Source organism: Coffea arabica, chromosome 11e (genome assembly GCF_036785885.1).
Source record: "Coffea arabica cultivar ET-39 chromosome 11e, Coffea Arabica ET-39 HiFi, whole genome shotgun sequence".
In the NCBI taxonomy this organism is placed as follows: domain Eukaryota; kingdom Viridiplantae; phylum Streptophyta; class Magnoliopsida; order Gentianales; family Rubiaceae; genus Coffea; species Coffea arabica.
Genome location: NC_092331.1, coordinates 32,189,241 through 32,203,420, shown reverse-complemented (window position 1 = coordinate 32,203,420; position 14,180 = coordinate 32,189,241). Strand labels below are relative to the sequence as shown.

Below are 14,180 nucleotides of genomic sequence, written 5' to 3'. Positions count from 1 at the left end.
TCATGCTTCGACAAGAAGCAAAATATAAAGCAATCGTTCCGACGGAGCTAAATTACTACAGGATAAAGAACGAATAGGAAATTTGGATTTCGAAACAAAAAAGAGAGGGGTGCAACACGAGGACTTCCCAGGGGGTCACCCATCCTAGTACCACTCTCGCCCAAGCACGCTTAACTTCGGAGTTCTGATGGGATCCGGTGCATTAGTGCTGGTATGGTCGCACCCGCCATGTTCCTTTCGCTTTATTCTTTTAAACTACCCCGTCCTGCGAAGCAGTGTGGCTTTTCTAGACCGAAATTCATTTTAAGCGTCAATTCAAGCATTTTCCTCTTATCCTTTTATTTATTTACTTTATTTTTCTTTTTGTTATTGATTTGCACCCTGTTTTTTTCCCTCATCCCGCAACTCTAAATTATCATGAAATCAATCCTTCACGCTTGCAGTCAGGGGTGGCAATTCGGGTCCAAATCAGGTTGGCGGGTCGGGTTCGGGTCAACAGACCCGCCAGAAAATCTGTTGACCCGAACCCCGACCCGCCAACCCGTGACGGGTCAGGTATGCTGACCCGAACCCGAAGATTTCAGGTTTACGGGGCGGCGGGTCGACCCGAAATGACCCGAAACTTAATTTTAATTTATTAATTTATCACTGTAATTTCTAATAAAATCAATTTCTCACAAAACTAATTACATAATCAAGTAATAAAAATTTAAATAAATGATTCCAAATCAAATCTAAAATAAATTAAACACCGTAAAAGTGTTTTATCCCAAGCAAAATATAAAATAAATTAAAACAATATAAAAGTGAAAAATAATATAATATATTATTTGTCCAAGTATAATAATTTCAAGTTCACACAAATTAAATAAATTCGTTTAGGATTAAGTAATTAATGCCTTTGAAAAAAAGAATAACTTAGTTTAGTTAGATAAAATTATTTTTATGTTTATTAAATTATTTTTAACTCGTAAACGGGTCATATCGGGTCATATCAGGTCACCACGGGTTGACCCGAAATCGACCGGTTTTCTTTTCGGGTTCATCGGGTCCAACCCGATTCTGACCCGAATTCCCGAAACCTCAACCCAAACCCATTAATTTCGTGTTATGCTCGTGTCGTGTTTTCAGGTCGTGTCGAAAATTGCCACCCCTAGTTGCGGTGATACATTTGCGCCGACAAATTTGAGCGACGATCCGGGCTTTGGTCGAGCCGTACCGTTCCTGATTTGTCTCGCGCCTTCAGACCCGCCTTCATGCTTCGACAAGAAGCAAAATATAAAGCAATCGTTCCGACGGAGCTAAATTACTACAGGATAAAGAACGAATAGGAAATTTGGATTTCGAAACAAAAAAGAGAGGGGTGCAACACGAGGACTTCCCAGGGGGTCACCCATCCTAGTACCACTCTCGCCCAAGCACGCTTAACTTCGGAGTTCTGATGGGATCCGGTGCATTAGTGCTGGTATGGTCGCACCCGCCATGTTCCTTTCGCTTTATTCTTTTAAACTACCCCGTCCTGCGAAGCAGTGTGGCTTTTCTAGACCGAAATTCATTTTAAGCGTCAATTCAAGCATTTTCCTCTTATCCTTTTATTTATTTACTTTATTTTTCTTTTTGTTATTGATTTGCACCCTGTTTTTTTCCCTCATCCCGCAACTCTAAATTATCATGAAATCAATCCTTCACGCTTGCAGTCAGGGGTGGCAATTCGGGTCCAAATCAGGTTGGCGGGTCGGGTTCGGGTCAACAGACCCGCCAGAAAATCTGTTGACCCGAACCCCGACCCGCCAACCCGTGACGGGTCAGGTATGCTGACCCGAACCCGAAGATTTCAGGTTTACGGGGCGGCGGGTCGACCCGAAATGACCCGAAACTTAATTTTAATTTATTAATTTATCACTGTAATTTCTAATAAAATCAATTTCTCACAAAACTAATTACATAATCAAGTAATAAAAATTTAAATAAATGATTCCAAATCAAATCTAAAATAAATTAAACACCGTAAAAGTGTTTTATCCCAAGCAAAATATAAAATAAATTAAAACAATATAAAAGTGAAAAATAATATAATATATTATTTGTCCAAGTATAATAATTTCAAGTTCACACAAATTAAATAAATTCGTTTAGGATTAAGTAATTAATGCCTTTGAAAAAAAGAATAACTTAGTTTAGTTAGATAAAATTATTTTTATGTTTATTAAATTATTTTTAACTCGTAAACGGGTCATATCGGGTCATATCAGGTCACCACGGGTTGACCCGAAATCGACCGGTTTTCTTTTCGGGTTCATCGGGTCCAACCGGATTCTGACCCGAATTCCCGAAACCTCAACCCAAACCCATTAATTTCGTGTTAGGCTCGTATCGTGTTTTCAGGTCGTGTCGAAAATTGCCACCCCTAGTTGCGGTGATACATTTCCGCCGACAAATTTGAGCGACGATCCGGGCTTTGATCGAGCCGTACCGTTCCTGATTTGTCTCGCGCCTTCAGACCCGCCTTCATGCTTCGACAAGAAGCAAAATATAAAGCAATCGTTCCGACGGAGCTAAATTACTACAGGATAAAGAACGAATAGGAAATTTGGATTTCGAAACAAAAAAGAGAGGGGTGCAACACGAGGACTTCCCAGGGGGTCACCCATCCTAGTACCACTCTCGCCCAAGCACGCTTAACTTCGGAGTTCTGATGGGATCCGGTGCATTAGTGCTGGTATGGTCGCACCCGCCATGTTCCTTTCGCTTTATTCTTTTAAACTACCCCGTCCTGCGAAGCAGTGTGGCTTTTCTAGACCGAAATTCATTTTAAGCGTCAATTCAAGCATTTTCCTCTTATCCTTTTATTTATTTACTTTATTTTTCTCTTTGTTATTGATTTGCACCCTGTTTTTTTCCCTCATCCCGCAACTCTAAATTATCATGAAATCAATCCTTCACGCTTGCAGTCAGGGGTGGCAATTCGGGTCCAAATCAGGTTGGCGGGTCGGGTTCGGGTCAACAGACCCGCCAGAAAATCTGTTGACCCGAACCCCGACCCGCCAACCCGTGACGGGTCAGGTATGCTGACCCGAACCCGAAGATTTCAGGTTTACGGGGCGGCGGGTCGACCCGAAATGACCCGAAACTTAATTTTAATTTATTAATTTATCACTGTAATTTCTAATAAAATCAATTTCTCACAAAACTAATTACATAATCAAGTAATAAAAATTTAAATAAATGATTCCAAATCAAATCTAAAATAAATTAAACACCGTAAAAGTGTTTTATCCCAAGCAAAATATAAAATAAAATAAAACAATATAAAAGTGAAAAATAATATAATATATTATTTGTCCAAGTATAATAATTTCAACTTCACACAAATTAAATAAATTCGTTTAGGATTAAGTAATTAATGCCTTTGAAAAAAAGAATAACTTAGTTTAGTTAGATAAAATTATTTTTATGTTTATTAAATTATTTTTAACTCGTAAACGGGTCATATCGGGTCATATCAGGTCACCACGGGTTGACCCGAAATCGACCGGTTTTCTTTTCGGGTTCATCGGGTCCAACCCGATTCTGACCCGAATTCCCGAAACCTCAACCCAAACCCATTAATTTCGTGTTAGGCTCGTGTCGTGTTTTCAGGTCGTGTCGAAAATTGCCACCCCTAGTTGCGGTGATACATTTGCGCCGACAAATTTGAGCGACGATCCGGGCTTTGATCGAGCCGTACCGTTCCTGATTTGTCTCGCGCCTTCAGACCCGCCTTCATGCTTCGACAAGAAGCAAAATATAAAGCAATCGTTCCGACGGAGCTAAATTACTACAGGATAAAGAACGAATAGGAAATTTGGATTTCGAAACAAAAAAGAGAGGGGTGCAACACGAGGACTTCCAAGGGGGTCACCCATCCTAGTACTACTCTCGCCCAAGCACGCTTAACTTCGGAGTTCTGATGGGATCCGGTGCATTAGTGCTGGTATGGTCGCACCCGCCATGTTCCTTTCGCTTTATTCTTTTAAACTACCCCGTCCTGCGAAGCAGTGTGGCTTTTCTAGACCGAAATTCATTTTAAGCGTCAATTCAAGCATTTTCCACTTATCCTTTTATTTATTTACTTTATTTTTTTTTTTGTTATTGATTTGCACCCTGTTTTTTTCCCTCATCCCGCAACTCTAAATTATCATGAAATCAATACTTCACGCTTGCAGTTAGGGGTGGCAATTCGGGTCCAAATCAGGTTGGCGGGTCGGGTTCGGGTCAACAGACCCGCCAGAAAATCTGTTGACCCGAACCCCGACCCGCCAACCCGTGACGGGTCAGGTATGCTGACCCGAACCCGAAGATTTCAGGTTTACGGGGCGGCGGGTCGACCCGAAATGACCCGAAACTTAATTTTAATTTATTAATTTATCACTGTAATTTCTAATAAAATCAATTTCCCACAAAACTAATTACATAATCAAGTAATAAAAATTTAAATAAATGATTCCAAATCAAATCTAAAATAAATTAAACACCGTAAAAGTGTTTTATCCCAAGCAAAATATAAAATAAATTAAAACAATATAAAAGTGAAAAATAATATAATATATTATTTGTCCAAGTATAATAATTTCAACTTCATGCAAATTAAATAAATTCGTTTAGGATTAAGTAATTAATGCCTTTGAAAAAAAGAATAACTTAGTTTAGTTAGATAAAATTATTTTTATGTTTATTAAATTATTTTTAACTCGTAAACGGGTCATATCGGGTCATATCAGGTCACCACGGGTTGACCCGAAATCGACCGGTTTTCTTTTCGGGTTCATCGGGTCCAACCCGATTCTGACCCGAATTCCCGAAACCTCAACCCAAACCCATTAATTTCGTGTTAGGCTCGTGTCGTGTTTTCAGGTCGTGTCGAAAATTGCCACCCCTAGTTGCGGTGATACATTTGCGCCGACAAATTTGAGCGACGATCCGGGCTTTGGTCGAGCCGTACCGTTCCTGATTTGTCTCGCGCCTTCAGACCCGCCTTCATGCTTCGACAAGAAGCAAAATATAAAGCAATCGTTCCGACGGAGCTAAATTACTACAGGATAAAGAACGAATAGAAAATTTGGATTTCGAAACAAAAAAAAGAGAGGGGTGCAACACGAGGACTTCCAAGGGGGTCACCCATCCTAGTACCACTCTCGCCCAAGCACGCTTAACTTCGGAGTTCTGATGGGATCCGGTGCATTAGTGCTGGTATGGTCGCACCCGCCATGTTCCTTTCGCTTTATTCTTTTAAACTACCCCGTCCTGCGAAGCAGTGTGGCTTTTCTAGACCGAAATTCATTTTAAGCGTCAATTCAAGCATTTTCCTCTTATCCTTTTATTTATTTACTTTATTTTTTTTTTGTTATTGATTTGCACCCTGTTTTTTTCCCTCATCCCGCAACTCTAAATTATCATGAAATCAATCCTTCACGCTTGCAGTCAGGGGTGGCAATTCGGGTCCAAATCAGGTTGGCGGGTCGGGTTCGGGTCAACAGACCCGCCAGAAAATCTGTTGACCCGAACCCCGACCCGCCAACCCGTGACGGGTCAGGTATGCTGACCCGAACCCGAAGATTTCAGGTTTACGGGGCGGCGGGTCGACCCGAAATGACCCGAAACTTAATTTTAATTTATTAATTTATCACTGTAATTTCTAATAAAATCAATTTCTCACAAAACTAATTACATAATCAAGTAATAAAAATTTAAATAAATGATTCCAAATCAAATCTAAAATAAATTAAACACCGTAAAAGTGTTTTATCCCAAGCAAAATATAAAATAAATTAAAACAATATAAAAGTGAAAAATAATATAATATATTATTTGTCCAAGTATAATAATTTCAAGTTCACACAAATTAAATAAATTCGTTTAGGATTAAGTAATTAATGCCTTTGAAAAAAAGAATAACTTAGTTTAGTTAGATAAAATTATTTTTATGTTTATTAAATTATTTTTAACTCGTAAACGGGTCATATCGGGTCATATCAGGTCACCACGGGTTGACCCGAAATCGACCGGTTTTCTTTTCGGGTTCATCGGGTCCAACCCGATTCTGACCCGAATTCCCGAAACCTCAACCCAAACCCATTAATTTCGTGTTATGCTCGTGTCGTGTTTTCAGGTCGTGTCGAAAATTGCCACCCCTAGTTGCGGTGATACATTTGCGCCGACAAATTTGAGCGACGATCCGGGCTTTGGTCGAGCCGTACCGTTCCTGATTTGTCTCGCGCCTTCAGACCCGCCTTCATGCTTCGACAAGAAGCAAAATATAAAGCAATCGTTCCGACGGAGCTAAATTACTACAGGATAAAGAACGAATAGGAAATTTGGATTTCGAAACAAAAAAGAGAGGGGTGCAACACGAGGACTTCCCAGGGGGTCACCCATCCTAGTACCACTCTCGCCCAAGCACGCTTAACTTCGGAGTTCTGATGGGATCCGGTGCATTAGTGCTGGTATGGTCGCACCCGCCATGTTCCTTTCGCTTTATTCTTTTAAACTACCCCGTCCTGCGAAGCAGTGTGGCTTTTCTAGACCGAAATTCATTTTAAGCGTCAATTCAAGCATTTTCCTCTTATCCTTTTATTTATTTACTTTATTTTTCTTTTTGTTATTGATTTGCACCCTGTTTTTTTCCCTCATCCCGCAACTCTAAATTATCATGAAATCAATCCTTCACGCTTGCAGTCAGGGGTGGCAATTCGGGTCCAAATCAGGTTGGCGGGTCGGGTTCGGGTCAACAGACCCGCCAGAAAATCTGTTGACCCGAACCCCGACCCGCCAACCCGTGACGGGTCAGGTATGCTGACCCGAACCCGAAGATTTCAGGTTTACGGGGCGGCGGGTCGACCCGAAATGACCCGAAACTTAATTTTAATTTATTAATTTATCACTGTAATTTCTAATAAAATCAATTTCTCACAAAACTAATTACATAATCAAGTAATAAAAATTTAAATAAATGATTCCAAATCAAATCTAAAATAAATTAAACACCGTAAAAGTGTTTTATCCCAAGCAAAATATAAAATAAATTAAAACAATATAAAAGTGAAAAATAATATAATATATTATTTGTCCAAGTATAATAATTTCAAGTTCACACAAATTAAATAAATTCGTTTAGGATTAAGTAATTAATGCCTTTGAAAAAAAGAATAACTTAGTTTAGTTAGATAAAATTATTTTTATGTTTATTAAATTATTTTTAACTCGTAAACGGGTCATATCGGGTCATATCAGGTCACCACGGGTTGACCCGAAATCGACCGGTTTTCTTTTCGGGTTCATCGGGTCCAACCGGATTCTGACCCGAATTCCCGAAACCTCAACCCAAACCCATTAATTTCGTGTTAGGCTCGTATCGTGTTTTCAGGTCGTGTCGAAAATTGCCACCCCTAGTTGCGGTGATACATTTCCGCCGACAAATTTGAGCGACGATCCGGGCTTTGATCGAGCCGTACCGTTCCTGATTTGTCTCGCGCCTTCAGACCCGCCTTCATGCTTCGACAAGAAGCAAAATATAAAGCAATCGTTCCGACGGAGCTAAATTACTACAGGATAAAGAACGAATAGGAAATTTGGATTTCGAAACAAAAAAGAGAGGGGTGCAACACGAGGACTTCCCAGGGGGTCACCCATCCTAGTACCACTCTCGCCCAAGCACGCTTAACTTCGGAGTTCTGATGGGATCCGGTGCATTAGTGCTGGTATGGTCGCACCCGCCATGTTCCTTTCGCTTTATTCTTTTAAACTACCCCGTCCTGCGAAGCAGTGTGGCTTTTCTAGACCGAAATTCATTTTAAGCGTCAATTCAAGCATTTTCCTCTTATCCTTTTATTTATTTACTTTATTTTTCTCTTTGTTATTGATTTGCACCCTGTTTTTTTCCCTCATCCCGCAACTCTAAATTATCATGAAATCAATCCTTCACGCTTGCAGTCAGGGGTGGCAATTCGGGTCCAAATCAGGTTGGCGGGTCGGGTTCGGGTCAACAGACCCGCCAGAAAATCTGTTGACCCGAACCCCGACCCGCCAACCCGTGACGGGTCAGGTATGCTGACCCGAACCCGAAGATTTCAGGTTTACGGGGCGGCGGGTCGACCCGAAATGACCCGAAACTTAATTTTAATTTATTAATTTATCACTGTAATTTCTAATAAAATCAATTTCTCACAAAACTAATTACATAATCAAGTAATAAAAATTTAAATAAATGATTCCAAATCAAATCTAAAATAAATTAAACACCGTAAAAGTGTTTTATCCCAAGCAAAATATAAAATAAAATAAAACAATATAAAAGTGAAAAATAATATAATATATTATTTGTCCAAGTATAATAATTTCAACTTCACACAAATTAAATAAATTCGTTTAGGATTAAGTAATTAATGCCTTTGAAAAAAAGAATAACTTAGTTTAGTTAGATAAAATTATTTTTATGTTTATTAAATTATTTTTAACTCGTAAACGGGTCATATCGGGTCATATCAGGTCACCACGGGTTGACCCGAAATCGACCGGTTTTCTTTTCGGGTTCATCGGGTCCAACCCGATTCTGACCCGAATTCCCGAAACCTCAACCCAAACCCATTAATTTCGTGTTAGGCTCGTGTCGTGTTTTCAGGTCGTGTCGAAAATTGCCACCCCTAGTTGCGGTGATACATTTGCGCCGACAAATTTGAGCGACGATCCGGGCTTTGATCGAGCCGTACCGTTCCTGATTTGTCTCGCGCCTTCAGACCCGCCTTCATGCTTCGACAAGAAGCAAAATATAAAGCAATCGTTCCGACGGAGCTAAATTACTACAGGATAAAGAACGAATAGGAAATTTGGATTTCGAAACAAAAAAGAGAGGGGTGCAACACGAGGACTTCCAAGGGGGTCACCCATCCTAGTACTACTCTCGCCCAAGCACGCTTAACTTCGGAGTTCTGATGGGATCCGGTGCATTAGTGCTGGTATGGTCGCACCCGCCATGTTCCTTTCGCTTTATTCTTTTAAACTACCCCGTCCTGCGAAGCAGTGTGGCTTTTCTAGACCGAAATTCATTTTAAGCGTCAATTCAAGCATTTTCCACTTATCCTTTTATTTATTTACTTTATTTTTTTTTTTGTTATTGATTTGCACCCTGTTTTTTTCCCTCATCCCGCAACTCTAAATTATCATGAAATCAATACTTCACGCTTGCAGTTAGGGGTGGCAATTCGGGTCCAAATCAGGTTGGCGGGTCGGGTTCGGGTCAACAGACCCGCCAGAAAATCTGTTGACCCGAACCCCGACCCGCCAACCCGTGACGGGTCAGGTATGCTGACCCGAACCCGAAGATTTCAGGTTTACGGGGCGGCGGGTCGACCCGAAATGACCCGAAACTTAATTTTAATTTATTAATTTATCACTGTAATTTCTAATAAAATCAATTTCCCACAAAACTAATTACATAATCAAGTAATAAAAATTTAAATAAATGATTCCAAATCAAATCTAAAATAAATTAAACACCGTAAAAGTGTTTTATCCCAAGCAAAATATAAAATAAATTAAAACAATATAAAAGTGAAAAATAATATAATATATTATTTGTCCAAGTATAATAATTTCAACTTCATGCAAATTAAATAAATTCGTTTAGGATTAAGTAATTAATGCCTTTGAAAAAAAGAATAACTTAGTTTAGTTAGATAAAATTATTTTTATGTTTATTAAATTATTTTTAACTCGTAAACGGGTCATATCGGGTCATATCAGGTCACCACGGGTTGACCCGAAATCGACCGGTTTTCTTTTCGGGTTCATCGGGTCCAACCCGATTCTGACCCGAATTCCCGAAACCTCAACCCAAACCCATTAATTTCGTGTTAGGCTCGTGTCGTGTTTTCAGGTCGTGTCGAAAATTGCCACCCCTAGTTGCGGTGATACATTTGCGCCGACAAATTTGAGCGACGATCCGGGCTTTGGTCGAGCCGTACCGTTCCTGATTTGTCTCGCGCCTTCAGACCCGCCTTCATGCTTCGACAAGAAGCAAAATATAAAGCAATCGTTCCGACGGAGCTAAATTACTACAGGATAAAGAACGAATAGAAAATTTGGATTTCGAAACAAAAAAAAGAGAGGGGTGCAACACGAGGACTTCCAAGGGGGTCACCCATCCTAGTACCACTCTCGCCCAAGCACGCTTAACTTCGGAGTTCTGATGGGATCCGGTGCATTAGTGCTGGTATGGTCGCACCCGCCATGTTCCTTTCGCTTTATTCTTTTAAACTACCCCGTCCTGCGAAGCAGTGTGGCTTTTCTAGACCGAAATTCATTTTAAGCGTCAATTCAAGCATTTTCCTCTTATCCTTTTATTTATTTACTTTATTTTTTTTTTGTTATTGATTTGCACCCTGTTTTTTTCCCTCATCCCGCAACTCTAAATTATCATGAAATCAATCCTTCACGCTTGCAGTCAGGGGTGGCAATTCGGGTCCAAATCAGGTTGGCGGGTCGGGTTCGGGTCAACAGACCCGCCAGAAAATCTGTTGACCCGAACCCCGACCCGCCAACCCGTGACGGGTCAGGTATGCTGACCCGAACCCGAAGATTTCAGGTTTACGGGGCGGCGGGTCGACCCGAAATGACCCGAAACTTAATTTTAATTTATTAATTTATCACTGTAATTTCTAATAAAATCAATTTCTCACAAAACTAATTACATAATCAAGTAATAAAAATTTAAATAAATGATTCCAAATCAAATCTAAAATAAATTAAACACCGTAAAAGTGTTTTATCCCAAGCAAAATATAAAATAAATTAAAACAATATAAAAGTGAAAAATAATATAATATATTATTTGTCCAAGTATAATAATTTCAAGTTCACACAAATTAAATAAATTCGTTTAGGATTAAGTAATTAATGCCTTTGAAAAAAAGAATAACTTAGTTTAGTTAGATAAAATTATTTTTATGTTTATTAAATTATTTTTAACTCGTAAACGGGTCATATCGGGTCATATCAGGTCACCACGGGTTGACCCGAAATCGACCGGTTTTCTTTTCGGGTTCATCGGGTCCAACCCGATTCTGACCCGAATTCCCGAAACCTCAACCCAAACCCATTAATTTCGTGTTATGCTCGTGTCGTGTTTTCAGGTCGTGTCGAAAATTGCCACCCCTAGTTGCGGTGATACATTTGCGCCGACAAATTTGAGCGACGATCCGGGCTTTGGTCGAGCCGTACCGTTCCTGATTTGTCTCGCGCCTTCAGACCCGCCTTCATGCTTCGACAAGAAGCAAAATATAAAGCAATCGTTCCGACGGAGCTAAATTACTACAGGATAAAGAACGAATAGGAAATTTGGATTTCGAAACAAAAAAGAGAGGGGTGCAACACGAGGACTTCCCAGGGGGTCACCCATCCTAGTACCACTCTCGCCCAAGCACGCTTAACTTCGGAGTTCTGATGGGATCCGGTGCATTAGTGCTGGTATGGTCGCACCCGCCATGTTCCTTTCGCTTTATTCTTTTAAACTACCCCGTCCTGCGAAGCAGTGTGGCTTTTCTAGACCGAAATTCATTTTAAGCGTCAATTCAAGCATTTTCCTCTTATCCTTTTATTTATTTACTTTATTTTTCTTTTTGTTATTGATTTGCACCCTGTTTTTTTCCCTCATCCCGCAACTCTAAATTATCATGAAATCAATCCTTCACGCTTGCAGTCAGGGGTGGCAATTCGGGTCCAAATCAGGTTGGCGGGTCGGGTTCGGGTCAACAGACCCGCCAGAAAATCTGTTGACCCGAACCCCGACCCGCCAACCCGTGACGGGTCAGGTATGCTGACCCGAACCCGAAGATTTCAGGTTTACGGGGCGGCGGGTCGACCCGAAATGACCCGAAACTTAATTTTAATTTATTAATTTATCACTGTAATTTCTAATAAAATCAATTTCTCACAAAACTAATTACATAATCAAGTAATAAAAATTTAAATAAATGATTCCAAATCAAATCTAAAATAAATTAAACACCGTAAAAGTGTTTTATCCCAAGCAAAATATAAAATAAATTAAAACAATATAAAAGTGAAAAATAATATAATATATTATTTGTCCAAGTATAATAATTTCAAGTTCACACAAATTAAATAAATTCGTTTAGGATTAAGTAATTAATGCCTTTGAAAAAAAGAATAACTTAGTTTAGTTAGATAAAATTATTTTTATGTTTATTAAATTATTTTTAACTCGTAAACGGGTCATATCGGGTCATATCAGGTCACCACGGGTTGACCCGAAATCGACCGGTTTTCTTTTCGGGTTCATCGGGTCCAACCGGATTCTGACCCGAATTCCCGAAACCTCAACCCAAACCCATTAATTTCGTGTTAGGCTCGTATCGTGTTTTCAGGTCGTGTCGAAAATTGCCACCCCTAGTTGCGGTGATACATTTCCGCCGACAAATTTGAGCGACGATCCGGGCTTTGATCGAGCCGTACCGTTCCTGATTTGTCTCGCGCCTTCAGACCCGCCTTCATGCTTCGACAAGAAGCAAAATATAAAGCAATCGTTCCGACGGAGCTAAATTACTACAGGATAAAGAACGAATAGGAAATTTGGATTTCGAAACAAAAAAGAGAGGGGTGCAACACGAGGACTTCCCAGGGGGTCACCCATCCTAGTACCACTCTCGCCCAAGCACGCTTAACTTCGGAGTTCTGATGGGATCCGGTGCATTAGTGCTGGTATGGTCGCACCCGCCATGTTCCTTTCGCTTTATTCTTTTAAACTACCCCGTCCTGCGAAGCAGTGTGGCTTTTCTAGACCGAAATTCATTTTAAGCGTCAATTCAAGCATTTTCCTCTTATCCTTTTATTTATTTACTTTATTTTTCTCTTTGTTATTGATTTGCACCCTGTTTTTTTCCCTCATCCCGCAACTCTAAATTATCATGAAATCAATCCTTCACGCTTGCAGTCAGGGGTGGCAATTCGGGTCCAAATCAGGTTGGCGGGTCGGGTTCGGGTCAACAGACCCGCCAGAAAATCTGTTGACCCGAACCCCGACCCGCCAACCCGTGACGGGTCAGGTATGCTGACCCGAACCCGAAGATTTCAGGTTTACGGGGCGGCGGGTCGACCCGAAATGACCCGAAACTTAATTTTAATTTATTAATTTATCACTGTAATTTCTAATAAAATCAATTTCTCACAAAACTAATTACATAATCAAGTAATAAAAATTTAAATAAATGATTCCAAATCAAATCTAAAATAAATTAAACACCGTAAAAGTGTTTTATCCCAAGCAAAATATAAAATAAAATAAAACAATATAAAAGTGAAAAATAATATAATATATTATTTGTCCAAGTATAATAATTTCAACTTCACACAAATTAAATAAATTCGTTTAGGATTAAGTAATTAATGCCTTTGAAAAAAAGAATAACTTAGTTTAGTTAGATAAAATTATTTTTATGTTTATTAAATTATTTTTAACTCGTAAACGGGTCATATCGGGTCATATCAGGTCACCACGGGTTGACCCGAAATCGACCGGTTTTCTTTTCGGGTTCATCGGGTCCAACCCGATTCTGACCCGAATTCCCGAAACCTCAACCCAAACCCATTAATTTCGTGTTAGGCTCGTGTCGTGTTTTCAGGTCGTGTCGAAAATTGCCACCCCTAGTTGCGGTGATACATTTGCGCCGACAAATTTGAGCGACGATCCGGGCTTTGATCGAGCCGTACCGTTCCTGATTTGTCTCGCGCCTTCAGACCCGCCTTCATGCTTCGACAAGAAGCAAAATATAAAGCAATCGTTCCGACGGAGCTAAATTACTACAGGATAAAGAACGAATAGGAAATTTGGATTTCGAAACAAAAAAGAGAGGGGTGCAACACGAGGACTTCCAAGGGGGTCACCCATCCTAGTACTACTCTCGCCCAAGCACGCTTAACTTCGGAGTTCTGATGGGATCCGGTGCATTAGTGCTGGTATGGTCGCACCCGCCATGTTCCTTTCGCTTTATTCTTTTAAACTACCCCGTCCTGCGAAGCAGTGTGGCTTTTCTAGACCGAAATTCATTTTAAGCGTCAATTCAAGCATTTTCCACTTATCCTTTTATTTATTTACTTTATTTTTTTTTTTGTTATTGATTTGCACCCTG

At 40.0% G+C, this 14,180-nt stretch overlaps 12 non-coding genes across 12 annotated transcripts; all 12 read right to left on the bottom strand.

The window, feature by feature from the left end:
* Positions 1-106: 106 nt before the first annotated feature.
* Positions 107-225, bottom strand: LOC140030502 (5S ribosomal RNA). The gene has a single exon (XR_011834417.1). It is a non-coding gene; the product is annotated as a 5S ribosomal RNA (ribosomal RNA).
* A 1,135-nt stretch (positions 226-1,360) lies between these two features.
* LOC140030501 (5S ribosomal RNA) lies at positions 1,361-1,479 on the bottom strand. The gene has a single exon (XR_011834416.1). It is a non-coding gene; the product is annotated as a 5S ribosomal RNA (ribosomal RNA).
* Positions 1,480-2,614: 1,135 nt separating this feature from the next.
* On the bottom strand, positions 2,615-2,733 carry LOC140030500 (5S ribosomal RNA). Its single transcript, XR_011834415.1, has one exon. It is a non-coding gene; the product is annotated as a 5S ribosomal RNA (ribosomal RNA).
* A 1,135-nt stretch (positions 2,734-3,868) lies between these two features.
* LOC140030607 (5S ribosomal RNA) lies at positions 3,869-3,987 on the bottom strand. The gene has a single exon (XR_011834522.1). It is a non-coding gene; the product is annotated as a 5S ribosomal RNA (ribosomal RNA).
* Positions 3,988-5,124: 1,137 nt separating this feature from the next.
* Positions 5,125-5,243, bottom strand: LOC140031111 (5S ribosomal RNA). Its single transcript, XR_011835032.1, has one exon. It is a non-coding gene; the product is annotated as a 5S ribosomal RNA (ribosomal RNA).
* Positions 5,244-6,377: 1,134 nt separating this feature from the next.
* On the bottom strand, positions 6,378-6,496 carry LOC140030499 (5S ribosomal RNA). The gene has a single exon (XR_011834414.1). It is a non-coding gene; the product is annotated as a 5S ribosomal RNA (ribosomal RNA).
* Positions 6,497-7,631: 1,135 nt separating this feature from the next.
* LOC140030498 (5S ribosomal RNA) lies at positions 7,632-7,750 on the bottom strand. Its single transcript, XR_011834413.1, has one exon. It is a non-coding gene; the product is annotated as a 5S ribosomal RNA (ribosomal RNA).
* A 1,135-nt stretch (positions 7,751-8,885) lies between these two features.
* Positions 8,886-9,004, bottom strand: LOC140030606 (5S ribosomal RNA). Its single transcript, XR_011834521.1, has one exon. It is a non-coding gene; the product is annotated as a 5S ribosomal RNA (ribosomal RNA).
* A 1,137-nt stretch (positions 9,005-10,141) lies between these two features.
* On the bottom strand, positions 10,142-10,260 carry LOC140031109 (5S ribosomal RNA). Its single transcript, XR_011835030.1, has one exon. It is a non-coding gene; the product is annotated as a 5S ribosomal RNA (ribosomal RNA).
* Positions 10,261-11,394: 1,134 nt separating this feature from the next.
* Positions 11,395-11,513, bottom strand: LOC140030497 (5S ribosomal RNA). The gene has a single exon (XR_011834412.1). It is a non-coding gene; the product is annotated as a 5S ribosomal RNA (ribosomal RNA).
* A 1,135-nt stretch (positions 11,514-12,648) lies between these two features.
* LOC140030496 (5S ribosomal RNA) lies at positions 12,649-12,767 on the bottom strand. The gene has a single exon (XR_011834411.1). It is a non-coding gene; the product is annotated as a 5S ribosomal RNA (ribosomal RNA).
* Positions 12,768-13,902: 1,135 nt separating this feature from the next.
* On the bottom strand, positions 13,903-14,021 carry LOC140030605 (5S ribosomal RNA). The gene has a single exon (XR_011834520.1). It is a non-coding gene; the product is annotated as a 5S ribosomal RNA (ribosomal RNA).
* Between the last annotated feature and the right edge of the window lie 159 nt (positions 14,022-14,180).